The sequence below is a fragment of the Neofelis nebulosa genome, chromosome 7 (genome assembly GCF_028018385.1).
Source record: "Neofelis nebulosa isolate mNeoNeb1 chromosome 7, mNeoNeb1.pri, whole genome shotgun sequence".
NCBI classification, from domain to species: Eukaryota; Metazoa; Chordata; class Mammalia; order Carnivora; family Felidae; genus Neofelis; species Neofelis nebulosa.
The window spans coordinates 9,925,332-9,944,049 of NC_080788.1; the positions used below are offsets into that span (position 1 = coordinate 9,925,332).

General features: G+C 44.5%; 1 long non-coding RNA gene across 1 annotated transcript; it reads right to left on the reverse strand.

Annotated features, from left to right (window-relative positions):
• Positions 1-297: 297 nt before the first annotated feature.
• Positions 298-17,988, reverse strand: LOC131516061 (uncharacterized). The gene is made up of 3 exons (XR_009263833.1): positions 16,551-17,988; positions 9,022-9,066; positions 298-5,945 (listed from the first exon to the last, which is right to left on the reverse strand). It is a non-coding gene; the product is annotated as an uncharacterized LOC131516061 (long non-coding RNA).
• Positions 17,989-18,718: the final 730 nt, after the last annotated feature.

Sequence of the window (18,718 nt, forward strand, 5' to 3'; positions counted from 1 at the left end):
CCTCCCGTGAGCCACACAGAACCAAGCGGTCCTCCCAGGTTCTGCTCCCGCCTACCCCCTCTGAGGACACAGGCCCCACTTCCTCTCTTTTCTCCCTGCTCCGCCCCCACTCCCTCTGGCCTCATTGCCACAGCTGGATCTTACTGCTCCTGAAAGACTTTGGTTCCTTCCCCGGGGGTGGACAGAATCAGGGATCTTGCAGGAGACTTGCCTGGAAGGGCATCTCTCTTCAAAGGGTCACAAACCCTAGGACCCAGGCCTTCTTTTTCATTTCGTGGGAAATGAACATGCATCCAGTTCAGCCAATTCAGCATGCATTTATTAGCATCCACTCCCCGCTAGGCACCGGGAACACAGTCTGCCGTGGCTTGGGCTGCAAAAATGAAATGCCACAGACTGGCTGGCTTAAACATTTACTTCTCATGGTTCTGGAAGCCGGAAGTCCAAAATCAAAGTGCCGGAGGGTTGGTTTCCTCTGAGGCTCTTATCCTTGGCTGGCAGACGGCCACCTCCCTGCTGTCTCCCCACATGATTACTTCCGTGCAGGATGGTCCCTTGTGTCTCTTCCTCTTCTTATAAGGACACAGCCATATTGGATTAAGGGCCACCCTAATAGCCCCATTGCAACTTTATCACCTCTTTTAAGACCTCATTCTCAAATACGGCTACATTCTGAGGTACCGGGCTTTAGAGGTTCAACACATGAGTTTGCGGGGGATACAATTCAGCCCGTAACACGGCATTAGCAAGAAATATTCCCTGCTCCTCTGGGAGCTCAGAGGTAAAATGGCCCCTATAATCTAAGGCAGTTTTTCAAAGATCTTGTAGGCAGCCTGAGGTCTGGAAAAGGTAAAAAGCCTGTCGTGGCTCTGGTCGCAGAAGCAAGGGCAGCAACCACACCTCAACCCAGCACCTCCGGGGAGTTCTCAAACCAATGCAGGGTTCACAGTGAGATCTGGAAAAGTAGTAACAGCTAGCATCTCTTAAGCACTTAGTATGGGCCAGGTGCCATTCTAAAAGCGTGAATGCGTTAACTCTCATAACAACCCATGAGGAGCTATCATCCCACTTTACAGATGAGAAGGGGAGCACAGAGGAGAAAATGACTTCCCTCCTACACCGGAAGCAAAGTCCTGGAGCCCAGGACCTGTGCTCAGGGGCCTTACAGAAGCCGTGAACTACAGCAAGCATCCCTGATCACAGCACCATCAAATCTGCTGCTGATGATGATTGAGATGATGGTGTAGAAACTTCACTCCTCAGCACCCTGCAGGGAGGGGCTGCGGGCTCCAGTTTTCTCTTTTCATTTTACCAGTCCTATTATAAGTGCTTTTTGTTGTAAGACATCTGTAGTGTTTCTGGAAGTGACATGTGAATTATGAAGGAATAACCCTTTCCTGTGCAGGCCCCCTTTATTCAGCCCTTCAGAGGGGAGTGGAGAGATAGCCAGACAGAGTAAGAGAAGGTTTGCTAAAGACATGACCTAGGCATTCAGTCAATGTTAGAAGAAGTCTGTGGGGCTCTTCAAACTGTCGGTCCTGGCTGTGAATCTGTCCCACCATACGCTATCTGACACACCAGACAAACAGCATGTTTTTTTTTCTGAGTTTTGTTTCCTTATCTGTAAAGCAGGGGATCCCACGGCATGGGGGGGGGGGGGGGAGGATGCCCACATCAAGTGAAACCTGGAACACCGTAGGGATTTAGTATGCACGAGTCCCCTTCTGTACAGATGTTCCTGGAGGGAACATCACCGGAGGCCACTGGCTGGTCTGGGGTCACTCCAAGTAGGAAACTTCTGATGTGCTTTCTTGGCTACCTCTGTCTTGTGGGGAGAGGGCTGGGGACTTTGAACCGCGGTCAGATTACCCCACCTATGGGCCCCCTGCTGGGGACAGAGACAGATCCCTCTGAAGGCACAATTAAGCATCATTTGCATTTCTTATAGAGAACAGATGCTCATTTCCATCGAAACGTTCCCATATGGCCTGGCCTTGTTGCAATTTCCATCAAGGGCTGGTCTTGAATTTTACAATTAAAGGTGTCCCTCAGCCACTGACAGAAAAGGAACTGAGTTTCCATTTGGTCCCAGAGTTCCTTTGTTTGTCTCAGACAACAGGGAAGCCAGCCCTCTGGCCCAAAGTCCCTGCCCGCTCGCTCTCCCTGTCCTTCCCACTGGGGGGAAGGGATGGGGCCTGTGCTCCAAACCCCGCTGCACAGGCTAACTTCTGCATGTGGAATCCCCACCTGGGGGACGCCCACATCTGAAGGTAACCACAAGTAACACTTTGCCCACCTCCCGGCAGTCCCTGTGCTTTCCTATTTTTGCAAGAACTGTTCCCCCTTGCCAGCCAGCTGGGCTCCCTTGGGAAGAACCGAACCCTTGGTGTGCCATGTATTTTTTTAGCAACGGGCTGTTCACCTCCTGGCCCTTGCGATTCCCTCCTCCCCAGGTGCTGCCAGATGCTAACTCTTGTGCCCCCAGGCTATGCCCTACATCTGGGACTCAGCCTGCCCTCCCAAATAGCCTCCCAGGTCTCCCTGAGCTTTGTCTTCTATCACGTGACTGTCTCCACACCCCAATCCCTCAGGATCTTGATGGGCTCTGAATTCATTCACTGGCTGTGTGACCTGAGTATACATCTCACCCTGTCTGAACCCTTGGCTCCAAATGTTAATTGGGGGTGCTAACACCCACACTGTTGGCTGCTATGATGAGTCCATGAGATAACAAACAGAAAAGTTTCCTTCCCCTTTGCTGAGTGACAGGAAGGTTCCAGGATGGGATGAGGCATGGGTCAAATTTCTGACCCCTGACCACCCTCCACCAAGTGACTGTCCCTGCCCCAGCTCAGAGACCCCTGCCCCAGCCCTACAGATCACAGAAAACCTGAGCAGAGATTCCCCTGTAAGCACTGGGTTTAAAGGAGAACCGCTTCCTGCTGCCAGGACTCCATGGCTTTCCACAAGTTCACCGAACAAGGCTTAGGGTGCTATGTTGGTGGCTCACTGAGAGGTTGCAGCCCTTGGATGGAGGCCACAAAGAACAGACAGATTTGGTGCATCTTTGCATGTAGCAATTGTTTAACACATGATTTTATGGGGTTAAACCAACCGCCCTACTCAGAACCACCCTCTCACACCCTTTTCCCAGCTGAAAATTTAGTGAACAGGATTCTTTGCTGTGGGACCCACCCGGAGGGCATCGGAAGGGCCCTAGCCAAGAAAGCTAGCTGGCATCACCTTGGAGCCCAGTCTGTGGGCTCACAGCAGTGAAGTATTTCTGTTCTTTTATGGGTCCCTTAAAACCACCTTCTAAAGAGCCACTTCCAGGGCTGTGGAGCCATCAGGAAAGCTGAACTGATTTTTGCCCTTTGTGCTACTGACGTCAGAGGCACAGCAGGCAGATTAGAACATTGGTGGGATGCTACATTCTGGCACTTTGTGCTAGACTCTGCCGACCACACATGGATGGCTGTTTAGGAGTGATGTAAAAAGTCTGGTGGAAAGAGCCCTGGAGTCATCTGGGATTTTGGAAACATAAGCTTGCCAAGTGTAGCTGACGCTTCTGGTTGCCCACTCGGCACGCATTTCTCGCCCACCCTCCTTTCCTCTTAATTCAGAACAGGCATCTGCCCTCCTTCACTCAGCCTTGTGCTTCTAGAGGACTCCATGTAAGCCCAGGCTGTGGGGCGAGTCCAGATAAGTCTCAGTCAATCATGGGTTCCCAAATCTTTGCTGGTGATGGATTTAGATATGGGCACCTGTCATCTTTCTGGCCAACAGGACACAAAGGGAAGTCTACTGGCAGACTCCTGGGAATGTTTTCCTTGCCCTTAAGAAGAGACCTAAACCAGATATAACCTCTTCCTGCTTCAGGACCTTGTGACTGAATATGATGTCTCGACCTGTGCCAGCTACCTGGTCTCTAGCCTAGGGGTGGGTCAGACATATGGAGAGGCATAGAGTCCAAAGACTCACAGAGAAACAGAGAACTGGAGCCCAGCAACCTCCTGGGCTTGTCCTGCCTATGACCTTCCTATGAAGTTGAGTTGAGGTTGGCCGTGCAGGCTCCCTCCTGATATACTAAGTATGCTTGGTCAAGAAGTATGCTTGGTCAAGTGTCTCCGGGCCTCATTTTCTACAATGTATAAAACAGTTTGCTTTCCTCAAGCTACCCTGGGAAGAATACCTTCATGGTTGATAAATATGGCACCCACCCATACTGGGGCATATAGAAAAAGATCGTATTCCTTGACCTACGACCTACGGTGGCAGCTAATAGAATCGTAATAATAGGGTGCTTTTTATTTTGTATATATTAAAAATTCTTTTGGTTGCATTAGTAGTCACACAACTTGAACCTGGCTTACACACAAATGAGAACTAATGATAAGGATATGGGCCTGTCTCACAGCACTCAAAGCTTGGAGTGTGATGTGGTCTTTTTTTTCTTTTTTTAACACTTATTCATTTTTGAGAGACAGAGAGAAACAGAGTGTGAACGGAGGAGGGGCGGAGAGAGAAGGAGACACAGAATCCAAAGCAGGCTCCAGGCTCTGAGCTGTCAGCACAGAGCCCGACGTGGGGCTCGAACTCACGAAACCGTGAGATCATGACCTGAGCTGAGATGGGACGCTTAACTGACTGAGCACCCCAGGCGTCCCAGAGTGTGATTTGGTCTAAAGAACACATTCAAATCCACATTCCAGATGCCATCAGACCACCCCCTCTACACTGTGTTGAATAGTGTCCCCCAAACTTTGTGTCTGCGTGGAAGCTCAGTGACTTTATCTGTAAATAGGGTCTTGGCAGATGCAATTGGTTAAATTAAGATGAGGTCACACTGGGTTAGGGTGGAGTTTCAATGCAGTGACTGGTGCCTGTGTAAGAAGATATGCAGAAGGCACATAGAGAGAAGTGGTGAGAAGACACACAGGGGAGAATGCCATGTGACGACAGAGGTAGAAGTTATTGAAGTGTTAAGTCCACGAGGCAAGAAAACCCAGCGAGTGCCAAGAGCCACCCGAAGCCAGAAAACAACGCAAGGAAGGACCCGCCCCTAGAGCCTTCAGAGGAAGCATGGCCCTAACGTCTTGATTTCAGGCTTCTAACCTCCACAACTGTGAGAAAATAAATTTCTGTTGTTTTAAGCTACCAGGTTTGCAGCGATTTGTTAGGGCAGCCCCAGGGAACTACTACGCACACCTTCTACTCGTCTGTTCATCCTGGTTATATGGGTTTCTCTTTTCCCTCTGGCCACAGACCAACCCGTGTCCTCCTTCACTCCTCCTTAACGTAGCTGCCACACAGCCACATAGCACAGAGCTGCCAAAGCTTGCGGATTTGACACTTGCCAATCAAGCTCCGAGGAAGGGGGTGTTTTCAAGCTTATCTATCAACAAACAATGGGGTAAAAAAAGAAAGAAAGAAAACTGATTCTTAAAAAAGGGGTGTTTTCAAGCTTATCTATCAACAAACGATGGGGTAAAAAAAGAAAGAAAGCAAACTGATTCTTAAAAAGCCACAAATCTAGGCTGAGCTATGAAAGACTTGAGGATGGTCACCAGTGTTTTGGAAGTGCTAATGACACAATTGTAAGTAAATAATTGGTTGTCCTTACCCCGTGCTGTCTGCCTAGAATCATGAGTGGATGGTATTCAGCTCTGTGCAAGGGGAGATAAGAAGTGACCAAATAGGGGCACCTGGCTGGCTCAGTCAGAGCATGCGAACTTTGATCTCAGGGTCATGAGTTCAAGCCCCACATGGGGCATGGAACCTACTCAAAAAAATTCGTTTAATAAAATAAAATAGAAGTGGCCAAATAAAACCGTGCTCTTGTTTCAATCCTCATCTCTGCAGACATTTCCCAGTTACAGTGAGGAAACTGAGGCACGTTTTCAGAAACTTCCACAGTGAATCCACTTTGTCCAATTTCATTATTTCTGGCAAAGACAGAATCACATGATAAAAAAACTGAGTAGATACAGATAAACAGCCAAAATATGCCCACATTTATCTTAGAAAGTCTCTGCCACATCTGCATGGAAATGGCTGAAGCAAGTCTTCAGAGGCTGGTTGGTTAATATTTCCACAAGAAGAACTCCAGCGATGTACTGAGAGGTAGGAAACTTTTAGCAACTTCTTGGCCATTTTCCTGGGCTGCTGGGTAATAACCTATACTGGTGAAGGCTCATCAAATCTCTGTATGCGAATTTCACAACTTTGTAGAATCATTACCACAAAATTTCCTGTCTAGCCACCCATATTGCTTACATATAACTGGTACAAAGCCTTGGTTACTGAAGGGGACTTTTGAGAACTACTTCGAGCCCTTTTGAAAAGTCAAGTTATTCCCCAGGTGTATTCCTGCATAATCGGTGTGATTTTTAAAAGATATTCCGGGTCTCTTCTTGTGGCAAAGTAAGTTCCTTTGGTGGGGTTTCTCAAGCAGCCTACGGTCACCATTAATTTCAGCCTTTTCCATGGCAGATCAATCCTGAGACCAAACATAGATGCCTTCCTGTCAATAACTGCCCCAATACACTGCTACAAAGTGGCCAAGATAATGTGATAAAAACCTATTGAAATGACAAGTTTTCCCCATGAAATGCATCCTTTGTGGGCAGATCATCCATATTCATTAGTGAGTAGTTTATATTCTTTAGGCAGTTTCTCTCTCAGTCACCCTCTCCACACCAAGTTTGAGACACAATCCGATCTCGCATTACACAGGCAGTAACTGTGAAATTTCATCGTCTCTGCATCCCAGCATCCTGTAGACTTGGGGGAGCCCACTGTGAGAGAGTGTCCAGTGTAGAGGGGCAGGGGCTGGGGATCAACATTCACTATGGCTCTTCAAGAGTTTTTAAACAGAATATCATCATTAGGACAGAAGGAAAGAGTCCCCTGATCCATAAAAACAGTGCTGTAGTTCAACATGTGGGTTTGCTCTTACAAGAGTCCCCAGAAAGCAGAAAGATAACATGTTGGAAGGATTTGAGATGCTAATAATCCACATGAAGTGCTTAGCACAGTGCCTGATACATGATGGGCATTCAATGAATGTTAACTGCTCTTATTATTTGAAATGATGGAGTTTCTCTCTTAACATCCAGGATAATTCCTTACACTTCCATAGCAGCCTAATCTCTAGACGACAGTGTTCTTGGGCAGAAGAAGCTGGTACCTAACATTCTGTGGCCAAATACAGCTCCAGACCCACAAGGTGCAGCAACCACGGCAATCCATAGGGGCTGCCTTCCTGGAAATGTACTAACCTCTCCTGGGAAGCCAAAAGCCTGCTTGACGCTCCCAGCCCCCACCCAACCCCTGATGCTCTGAGTTCAAGGCCAGGGAATGCCCCTTTTTAGTCAAGTAACATGGTTCAGCAACAGCTACCATTTGTAAAGATAAATACAAAAGAAAATGAGTAGCCCTGGGAAGGCTTCAGGCACTTGCTTTAAGTTTTAGTAGGTTCAGCATAGACTGCACGAGCTGTTCCTTAGGAGCTGTGAGCCCTTGAACAGTAGTCATGGCAGCAGAAGTAAAACCTGAAAGTCCATTGTTTGTTATTTCCTTTCTTTCTCCACTTCTGTGTCTGATCTGTCTCAGTGATACAAGGCATCCTGACTTGGTTCTGGGTGGTCTTCCTCTGTTGACCTCATCATTGAAACACTTTGCTACCCCCTTGGGATCCTGGGAGGAGAGGTTATAAAGCATCAAGAAACTTTAGGAACTACAGGGACTCCTGAAAGTATCACAAGACCAGTGATTGGGCATCTGTTGATGAGCTTGGGCAAGGTCAAGTATTGTTACATCTGCCTCCTCCCAGAAGAGATGAGAGGCTGTGCACTAAGCCCCAGGCATATGACATGGGTGCTGCCTTCATCCAACATCTGTAGATTTCCCCAGTTACACCAAAATCTTTAAGTTCAAAGAATCCCAGCTCCTCTGTGGACTACCTGTGAGAAAATTGAGCAGCCTCAGTTCCTTCATCTGTAAAATGGGAATAATAATTGTATCTACTTGGGGAGCCTGGGTGGCTCAGTCGGTTGATCATCCGACTTCGGCTCAGGTCATGATCTCACAGCTCGCGAGTTCGAGCCCCTTGTCGGGCTCTGTGCTGACAGCTCAGAGCCTGGAGCCTACTTCAGATTCTGTGTCTCCCTCTCTCTCTGCCCCTCCCCCACTCATACTCTGATTCTCTCTCTCTCAAAATAAGTAAACATAAACAAACTTTAAAAAAATAATTGTATTTACCCTATAAGGTTATTGTGAGGTGGAAAAGTATATGTTAAACATTTAGCACAGCATTAGGCAAATGGTAAATGCCCAACAGAGGTAGCCCCTGCTCTTTGAAAGTTTGCATTATGCCACTTTACATTTTTTTAAACTTTTCTTTAAGTATTTATTTATTTGTTTTTGAGAGAGCACGAGCAGGGGAGGGGCAGAGAAAAAGAGGGAGACAGAGAATCTGAAGCAGCCTCCAAGCTATCAGCACAGAGCCCAACTCAGGGCTAGATCTCGGGAACCAAGAGATCATGATCTGAGCCAAAGTTGGATGCTTAACCAACTGAGCCACCCAGGCACCCCCTTTACTTTTTTTTTTTTTTTTAAACATGCCACTTTGCTTTTAAGAAAGACCTACACTGGTACCTGCTGTTGCTAACCAAAAGAAACTTAAGAATATTTTTGTTTTTACCAAAAAAAAAAAAAAGGTGAAAAGCAAAAACCGTGTTGAATGTTTGTTTTGCAGCGAACCGCTGTAGAGACAGCACCCACCACCAAGCCCCTGCCCCCAGAACTTCACTCATATGCCAGCATCAGCCTCCAGAGGTCTGAACTGTGTCTGCGAGCACCTGTGCTTTATCTCGATTTATTTTGTGCATCCGTTCGCAAGACGTGTCCTAAGGTATCAGAAAAACCTCAGAGGTTACTTTTTGGGTCTGGGAACACTCAAAACCTTTTCCATATAAATTAATAGTAATTGCTTCTTTGCTTTATGCTATTTCAACTTACGAAAGTTTTCATAGGAATGTTCTACTTTCAGATAGCCAGGGAGACCTGTATAGAGAAGAAACAGAAAAAAAGAGAGAGAATGAGAAAAGCCATTACCAGGGCAAGTATTACAAGCCATTAAGTACCTTCTAGTGACACTCGTAGCATAGATCACGGATTTGTAATCTGGAGTTCATGACTCCTTAGAGGAACTTAATTAAATCGTATGCTTATGAGCATTTTCTTTATGCTTTCTTCTTGTGAGAAGTCACAAGCTTTCACCAGATTCTCAGATTCCCTGCTCTGGAAAAGGTTAAGAACTATCATAGCTTCTATTTCTTAAAAAGAAATTCCTTCTGTATGTAAGAGATGAATCACTGGGTTCTACTCCTGAATCCAAGACTACACGGTATGTTAACTAACTTGAATTTAAACGAAAAAAAATAAAAATTAAAAAAAGAAAGCTGTTCTGGGGCGCCTGAGTGGCTTAGTCGGTTAAGCATCTGACTTCAGCTCGGGTCATGATCTCACAGTTCGTGGGTTCAGGTCATGCGTCGGGGTCTGTGCTGGTGGTGCAGAGCCTGCTTGGGATTCTCTCTTTCTCCCTCTCGCTCTCTGCCCCTCTCCCGCTTGCACAATAAATAAATAAATAAATAAATAAATAAATAAATAAATCCCTCTATCTCATACCCATTAGGATGGCTGCTATCAAACAACAAAATAGCAAGTGTTGTTGAGGACAGGGAGATTGGAACGCTTGTGGTAGGGATGTAAAACGGTGTAGCCACTGTGGAAAACAATATCACAGTTTCTCAAAACAGTAACCTAGAATAGCCATCTAATCCAGCGATGCCACTTCTGAGTGCATAGCCAAAAGAATTGAAAGCAGGGTCCCAAAAAGATATCTGCACGCCATGTTCATGGCCAAGGTATGGAAGAGACCCAAGGGTCCATCAATGGATGAGGGGATAAACAAAACAGGGCCTGCAAACAATGGAATATTATTCTATCGGTCTGCCATCACAAAATGCCATAGAATGGGTAGCATCTACAACACGAATTTATTTTCTCCTAGTTCTGGAGGCTAAAACTCCAAGATCAGGTTTCTGGCTAGTTCGGGTCTGGTGAGAGCTCTCTTCCTGGCTTGCAGAAGGCCACCTTCTTGTACGTCCTCACATGAGCATTTTCTTGATGTTTGCACAGAGACACAGAGACTGAGCTCTCTGGTGTCTCTTCTCATAAGGACACCAATCCTATCAGATCACGGTCCTACCCTTATACCATCCGCAAACATTCAGTTCATAACAATTACTCATCCTTTAAAAGGAAGGAAATTCTGACACTTGCAACAATATGGATCCATCTTGAGGACACTGTGCTGAGTGAAATAAACCAGTGGCAAAGACAAACCATGTATAATTCCACTTCTAGGAGGGAACTAGTAGTTAAATTTATAGAGACAGACAGTAGATTGATGGTTTCCAGGGGCTGAGGGTGGGAAAGAAAGGAATAGGGACTTATTTTAATGGACACAAAGTTTTAGTTTTACAAGATGAAAGGAGTTTTGGAGATTGGTTGCACAACAATATGGATGTGCTTAATATTGTTGAACTGTACATTTGAAAATGGTTAAGATGACAAATTTTATGTGAGGTGCCTTTTACTAAAGTTAAAAAAAATACGAAACAAATAAATAAAGCCCCACTGAGGGCATTGTTCAATTCTTGCCCCGACTGGAGCATATACCTTGAAATGAGATAGACCTGGGATTATCTCTGACCTTCCAGTAGACCTGAGCATGAACTTGAACAATCTACAAAAATGCTCTTAAACCAGAAGCACCTGGGTGGCTCAGTCAGTTGAGCGTCCAACTCTTGTCCACATTGAGCTGTGCTGAGTGTGGATCCCGCTTGGGATTCTCTCTCTCTCTCCCTTTGCCCCTCTCCCCTGCTCACACACACTCTCTCTCTCTCTCAAAATAAATAAACACTTTTTTTAAAAACGTTCTTAAACCAAAATGTACATTTTATCTTTCAAGTGACTAAATCTTATTGAGCACCAGATTCCCTAAAGACTTGTTTGGGCCTCTATCAACAAATTTCCAGTGGTCAGGCTGTTTAACAGCCCTGGAATGGGTTCTCCAGCCTTTGCTAGACTTGGTAACCTTAACTGGTCCATGCATTTTTGGGACTGTGCACTTTCTCTGTTCCGCGTGTTTATTCCAGACAGCATTTTATTTCAGAAATAAAGAACATCACCCCATTGGCATTAAACTTGGTGAGGTTGTTCGCCAACACGGTACCTCATGAAGCTACCATGAACACCTGACAAAGACCCTTTTGGTTATTTAGACACATCTGGTCCAACTCTGTAATAGAATCATTGAAACCAGGCTCTTAGTTTCACATCAGAGAGTAGCTGGAATTCACCCCATGAGATGGTTGACACAGAAGGGCCTCAGCAATCATTTCTTCTCTCCCCCTTGCATTTAAACATGAGGAAATGGAGGCCCTAAGAGGGGTAAGGGACTTGTTTAGTAGAAATTAAAGGTAGGAAAAGGAATCAAACCCAGGCCTTCGGAGACCAAGTTCAGACATATTTCTACTATAACAGGTTGCCTAACAAAAATATAAGTGCCTCATGAGTTTCCAAGCCATCTCTGCTCAGAAACCTAGCCAATCTTCTCCGTATTGCTTCAGCTTTAATATATGCACTGTCAAAGGGAACATATATAAAAATGAACATTGTTAACGATGATAATTAAATCCTGGACTCATCTCTACATTCTGCTATAACGGCACGCATCACATCATCTTATAACTGTCTCTTTGCTGGCCCACCTCCCCTTCCTCCTCCACCAGACTGTAGATCCCCTGACAACAGCGATTGTCTTATCCCCAGCCTCAAGCACAGTACCTGATACAAGGCTGACCCCAGATAGATGGCAGTTAGATGATTGATTGGGCAAGCGAGGTATGTACCGTCTATAATGGCAAATATTCATTTCACCCCTTAGTCCTAGAGGAAGCCAGGTGTCTGGGAAAACCTATGGCATATGCAGAGGCCCCAGTGAATTGCCAGAGCCTAAGAGAATTCTGCGGATGCCTTGCAGGGTTTTTTTTGTTTTATTGCTTTATAATAAAATTAAAGCCTCATATGCATGTCAGGAAGCAGAATGGCTGAATCAAATATTTTAGCATGTTGCGAATTTTAAGCATAAGATCTGCTCTATTTTCAGAATTAAGTCAGTTATTCATTAATCCTTTATGTATCAAGAACCAGGGTGGCCCAGCCAAAGATACGCCATCTGGCAACCAAAAGCGATTTCAAAATAAGCTTAACTCCTTCGTTTACGTTTCTCAAAAACCATGAAGTGGAACTTTAATATACAGTCCAGAGAAGCCATTATTAGAAAGGCCTGACCATTTCCTGACCATTTCCCTCGCTTTCCTGTCATTGCTTCAGTACCGGCATGCTTCCGGATCAAAGTGGTGGAATCACACCACAAAATGATCTCTCCCGCCCCCAACCCGTAAAACAGTCCTTAATTCATTTTAAAAAGGTATAAGCCCTCACTAGAAAAGAGAATAAGCGGCAGGACACAAATAGAAGATTTCAACAGCATTCTGCAAGACGGTTAGCCCGTGGAGGGACACACAAGAACAACTACTGAGCGAGCAGAAGTCCCAAGCAAGAGTGACGTGACCGGCATTACGCTCAGAAAGGCTCTCAGCCTGCCTTGAAGGCATACAGAGAGGCTTGAGATTCAGAAACACTTGGTAGAAGTGAAATGTGAGGCTGCCACGGAGAATTTCAGAAGATGTATATATGGAGCTAGTGACCTCACCACCACTGTCCCCTGACACCATACCTCACACACACATGTAGAAACACAGACACCCGGAAGCAATACAAATTCCCTCCAGGCAAACAATCAGACAACTTCTTAAAGCAATTGAATGTTCCAGGGAAAAGAACTCTGTGTTCTGGCATTGAGAGGCCCAAGATAATAGAGAGCAGTCTTCCTGATCCCGCTGAGACAAAGCCTTCCATTCGAGAAGCCCCACCTACAAGACGCAAAAGGATGGAATCCTTCTAAAGGGAAATGTAGCAATACCGAACAAAATCACATATGCACCTGTTCTCTGACCATCAAGTCCGCTTCCACGAATTTACCAAATGACACATACTCAAAACTATGCATAAGGCTATTCGCTACAACTGTATTTTATTTTTTATTTTTTTTAACGTTTTTTTTTTAATTTATTTTTGAGACAGAGAGAGACAGAGAATGAACAGGGGAGGGGCAGAGAGAGAGGGAGACACAGAATCCGAAACAGGCTCCAGGCTCTGAGCTGTCAGCACAGAGCCCGACGCGGGGCTCGAACTCACGGACCGTGAGATCATGACCTGAGCCAAAGTCGGACATTTAACCGACCAAGCCACCCAGGCGCCCCGCTACAACTGTATTTTAAAAAGGTATAAGCCCTCACTAGAAAAGAGTGTATTTGGTGGGGTTTTTTCTTCAGTTTTTATTCAAATTCCAGTTCGCTAATATACAGGGTAATATTAGTTTTAGGTATACAATATAGTGATTCAACACTTCCATTCTTCACAACCGTACTCCTTGAAGCCCATCACCGATTTAACGCATCCCCCCACCTACCGCCTGTCAGGTAACTATCAGTTTGTTCTCTGTACTTAAGAATCTGTTTCTTGGTTTGCCTCTCTCTTGCTCTCTCTTTTTTCCCCTTTGCTCATTTGTTTCATAAATTCCACATATGAGTGAAATTATATGGATTTGTCTTTGACTGACTTATTTTGCTTAGCATAATAGTCTCTAGTCCCATCCTTGCATTGCAAATGACAAGATTTCCTTCTTTTTATGGCCAAGTAGTATTCCATTGTGTATTTATATATATATATATATATATATATACACACACACATATATGTACATCACATCTTCCTTATCCATTCATCAATCAACGAAGACCTGGGCTGTTTCCATAATTTGGCTATTGTACACAATGTTGCTATAAATAAAATAATGGGGTGCATGTATCCCTTTGACTTAGCATTTCTGTATTCTTTGGGTAAATACCTTGTAGTGCAATTGCTAGGTCATAGGGTAGTTCTGTTTTTATCTTTTTTGGAAACTTCCATACTGTTCTCCAGAGTGGCCATGCCAGTTTGCATTACCACCAACAGTCAAGAAGTTTCCTCTTTCTTCACATCCTCACCAATACCTGGTGTTTCTTGTGTTGTTGATTTTAGTCTTACTGACAGTGTGAAGTGACATCTCATTGTAGTTTTGACTTGTACTTCCCTCATGATGAGTGATATTGAGCATCTTTTCATGTGTCTGTTGGCCATATATATATATATATATATATATATATATATATCTTCTTTGGAAAAATGTCTATTCATGTCTTCTGTTCAGTTTTTAATTGGATTATTCATTTTTTATGTGTTGAGTTATATAAGTTCTTTATAGATCTTGGATATGAACCCTTTATCGGAAATGTCATGTGGAAATATCTTCTCTTATTCCGTGGGTTATGTTTTAGTTTTGTTGATTGTTTCCTTCACTGTGCAGAAGCTTTTTATTCTGATGAGGTCCCAATAGTTTATTTTTGCTTTTGTTTCCCTTGCCTCAGGAGACATATCTTGAAAGAAGTTACTATGGCCAATGTCAAAGAAGTTACTGGCTGTGTTCTCTTCCAGGATTTTTATGGTTTCAGGTCTCACATTTAGGTCTTTAACAGATTTTGAGTTTATTTTTGCATATGGTGTAAGACGGTGGTCCAGTTTCATTCTTTCCCATGTAGCTGTCCAGTGTTCCCAGCACCACTTGTTGAAGAGCGTGTCTTTTCCCATTATATATTCTTTTCTGCTTTGTCAAAGATTAATTGACTATACAGTTGTGCATTTATTTCTGGGTTTTCTTTTCTGTTCTATTGATCTGTGCGTCTACTTTTATGCCAGCACCATAGTGTTTTGATTACTACAGCTTTCTGGTATACCTTTGAGTCCAGAATTATGATGTTTCCAGCTTTGCTTTGGTTTTTCAAGATTGCTTTGGCTATTCAGGTCATTTGTGCTTCCATACAAGGTCTAGAATTGTTTGTTCTAGCTTTGTGAAAAATGTGGTTGGTATTTTGATAGGGATTCCATTAAACCTGTAGATTGCTTTGGGTAGTATTGACATTTTAACAATATTTGTCCTTCCAATCCACAAGCATGGAATGTCTTCTCATTTCTTTGTGTCATTTTTTTTTTTTTCAACATTTTTTATTTTTTTTTTTATTTTTGGGACAGAGAGAGACAGAGCATGAACGGGGGAGGGGCAGAGAGAGAGGGAGACACAGAATGGGAAACAGGCTCCAGGCTCCGAGCCATCAGCCCAGAGCCTGACGCGGGGCTCGAACTCACGGACCGCGAGATCGTGACCTGGCTGAAGTCGGACGCTTAACCGACTGCGCCACCCAGGCGCCCCTCTTTGTGTCATCTTTAACTTCTTTCATCAGTGTTTTATAGTTTTCAGAGCACAGGTCTTTCACCTCTTTGGTTAGGTTGATTCCTAGCTATCTTATTTTCGGTGCAATTGTAAATGGGATTGATGTTTTAATTTCTCTTTCTGCTCCTTTATTATTGGTGTATAGAAATGCAACAGATTTTTGTGCACTGATTTTGTATCCTGCAACTTTACTGAATTCATTCATCAATTCTAGCAGGGTTTGTTTGTTTGTTTGTTTGGTGGAGTCTTTTGGGTTTTTGCAACTGTATTTGTAATAGTGAAAAACAGGACCCAAATGTCATCAGTAAGAATGGGTTGAATAAACATTGGGACATCAAAACAAAGCCCTGCAACTCCACAAAGAAATGAGGAAGCCACCTATAAACTGCTGAGTCTGTGTTCATGATATATTGTTAACAGAGGAGGAAAAATCAAAGCATCGAACAATGTTTACAGACTATGTTACATTTTATGTTAGAAGGGAGGGAATATGAATGTAAAAATATGTATTTATACTTTTTACATAATGGAAGAATAAAACAAAACCAATTTTTAAAAACCCTTACCTAAATGCTTACTTGAAACCAAATCTTTAAAATGCTCACCTAATTTTTTTTATTTATTTATTTTGTGAGAGAGAAAGAACGAGTGGGTTAAAGGCTGAGAGAGGGAGACAGAGAATCCCAATGCACTTTGCTCCGCATTGCCAGCAAAGTGCCTGATGCAGGGCTCCAACTCACAAACCGAAAGATCATGACCTGAGTCGAAACCAAGAGTTGGACGCTTAATGGACTGAGTCACCCAGGCGTCCCTGAAATGCCCACTTTAAAAACAGAGACTAGCAGACTCAATAAAAAAGCAAGACATAACGATATGTCCTTTACAAAAAACACACTGTAAACATAAAGATGAAAACAAGTCGAAAGAAAAAGGTTGAGGAAAGACCTACAAAGACGCCAAGCATCAGCAAGCCGGTATGACCCTAAGAATAACAGGCAAAGTAAACTTCAAGAGACAGTGTACTTACAAGAAGTCAAGCAGGGCATTTCATTCCAGTAAGAGGTCAGTTCATCAAGAAAACATAACAATCTGGGGCACTTGGGTGGCACAGTCGGTTAGGCGGCTGACTTCGGCGTGATCTCACGGCTCCTGGGTTCCAGCCCTGAGTCGGGCTCTGCGCTGACAGCTCGGAGCCTGGAACCTGCTTCGGATTCTGTGTCTCCCTCTACCTCTGCCCCTCCCCTGCTTGCACTCTGTCTCTCTCTCTTTCAAAAATAAACATTAAAAGAATTTTTTTAATGAAAAAAAGAAAACAGAAAAAAAATATATAACAGTCTTGAGTGTGCTTCATAACACAGCTCCCAGATACATGAAACAAAATTTGACAGAAGTGATTTTCCCAAGAGTTCCCTGTACTTGAAGAGGCTAAGTCTCTCGCTTGTCACTTTCAGAGCATGCCTGGAGTTGACAGCCAGCTGCTTGCCCTGAGTTAACTTTTTTAAGGCTCCCCATGCCATTACCGAAAGCCAGCACGATCCACAGCCTGTGCTAATCATTGCCCCTAAGCGTCCAAGTCCCCCAGCCACTGCATCAACAAATGCCTCACTTTCCCCTCCCCATCTTACACCTTATCCAAATTAACCACAGGCAGAGAGCGTCAATGGTGATGCCATTGCATGCCAGGTGTGATCACTCCCTTGTCACAAATAGTGGGGTCCTTAAGACTTCAGTTGGTCTGTGATCCAGCTCTGACATTCTGTCTGTTTTCTGAGGTCACACCTGTTCTCAACTCTCTCCGAGTCTCCCAGACAGCAGAGCCTGAGACAATCCCAAAGAGCTAGAGTTTGGAGAAGAGGGAATGAGACAGGGAAGTGGGAGAGCCATTAGGAGGATGGCCATTAGGAGGATGCCAGCTGGCCATTGCCTTAATGTGCACGGTCCTGTGAGACCATCTGTTTCTCAGCACAATCTGTCTAGGAGGGGAGAAGGGGGGGATGAGATCTGATCAACTGGCTCCCATGTCCACTGTCAAAGCGTGGCCCTGGGGATGCACCCAGTGGGGACCCCCATTGTCTGCCACTTCAGCATTAGCAGGAAAGCCTCTGGGCATGGGGGAAGAATCACACAGCATGGGCACAAAGGAGGTGCTGTCCAGGCACACACGATGGTGATCAGAGTCCATGGAAAGATGCTTCTAGAGGCAACAGCTCCAACAGGACATCTGAGGCAAAGAATCCAGATGGTACATAGGAGGGCTCTGATACAGAATATGTACAAAACCTACACCAAACAGTACATTCAAATGTGAAACGTTGGATGCTTTTCCCTCAAGTTGCAGAGAAAACAAAGTTGCCTAGGAGCTCCATTTGTATCAAAAATGAACCTGGGGTCAAAGGGAGTTCGGTAAAGGAGAAGGAAGTAGGAACTATAAGGATTGGAAAGGAAAAAATAAAGCTGTTATTATTCATGGAGAATATGATTGTGTGCTTAGAAAATTCAGAAGAGTCCCAAAAATAAAAAAAAAAATTAAAAAAAAAAAACGTTGAAAAAAGGGGCGCCTGGGTGGCGCAGTCGGTTAAGCGTCCGACTTCAGCCAGGTCACGATCTCGCGGTCCGTGAGTTCGAGCCCCGCGTCAGGCTCTGGGCTGATGGCTCGGAGCCTGGAGCCTGTTTCCGATTCTGTGTCTCCCTCTCTCTCTGCCCCTCCCCCGTTCATGCTCTGTCTCTCTCTGTCCCAAAAATAAATTAAAAACGTTGAAAAAAAATTTTGAAAATTCAGAAGAATCTACACATTAACTATTAATAATGAATTTATTCGAAACCATGAGAAAAAAGTCCGTTTAAAAATCAATTGTAGGGGCGCCTGGGTGGCTTGGTTGGTTAAGCGTCCGACTTGGGCTCAGGTCATGATCTCACAGTCCGTGAGTTTGAGCCCCGCGTCGGGCTCTGTGCTGACAGCTCAGAGCCTGGAGCCTGTTTCAGATTCTGTGTCTCCCTCTCTCTCTGCCCCTCCCCTGTTCATGCTCTGTCTCTCTCTGTCTCAAAAATAAATAAATGTTAAAAAAAAATTTTTTTTTTAAATAAAAAATAAAAATCAATTGTATTTTGGGGCACCTGGGTGGCTCAGTTGGTTGAGCATCTGACTATGACTCAGGTCATGGCCTCACTGTTCATGAGTTCGAGCGCCACATCAGG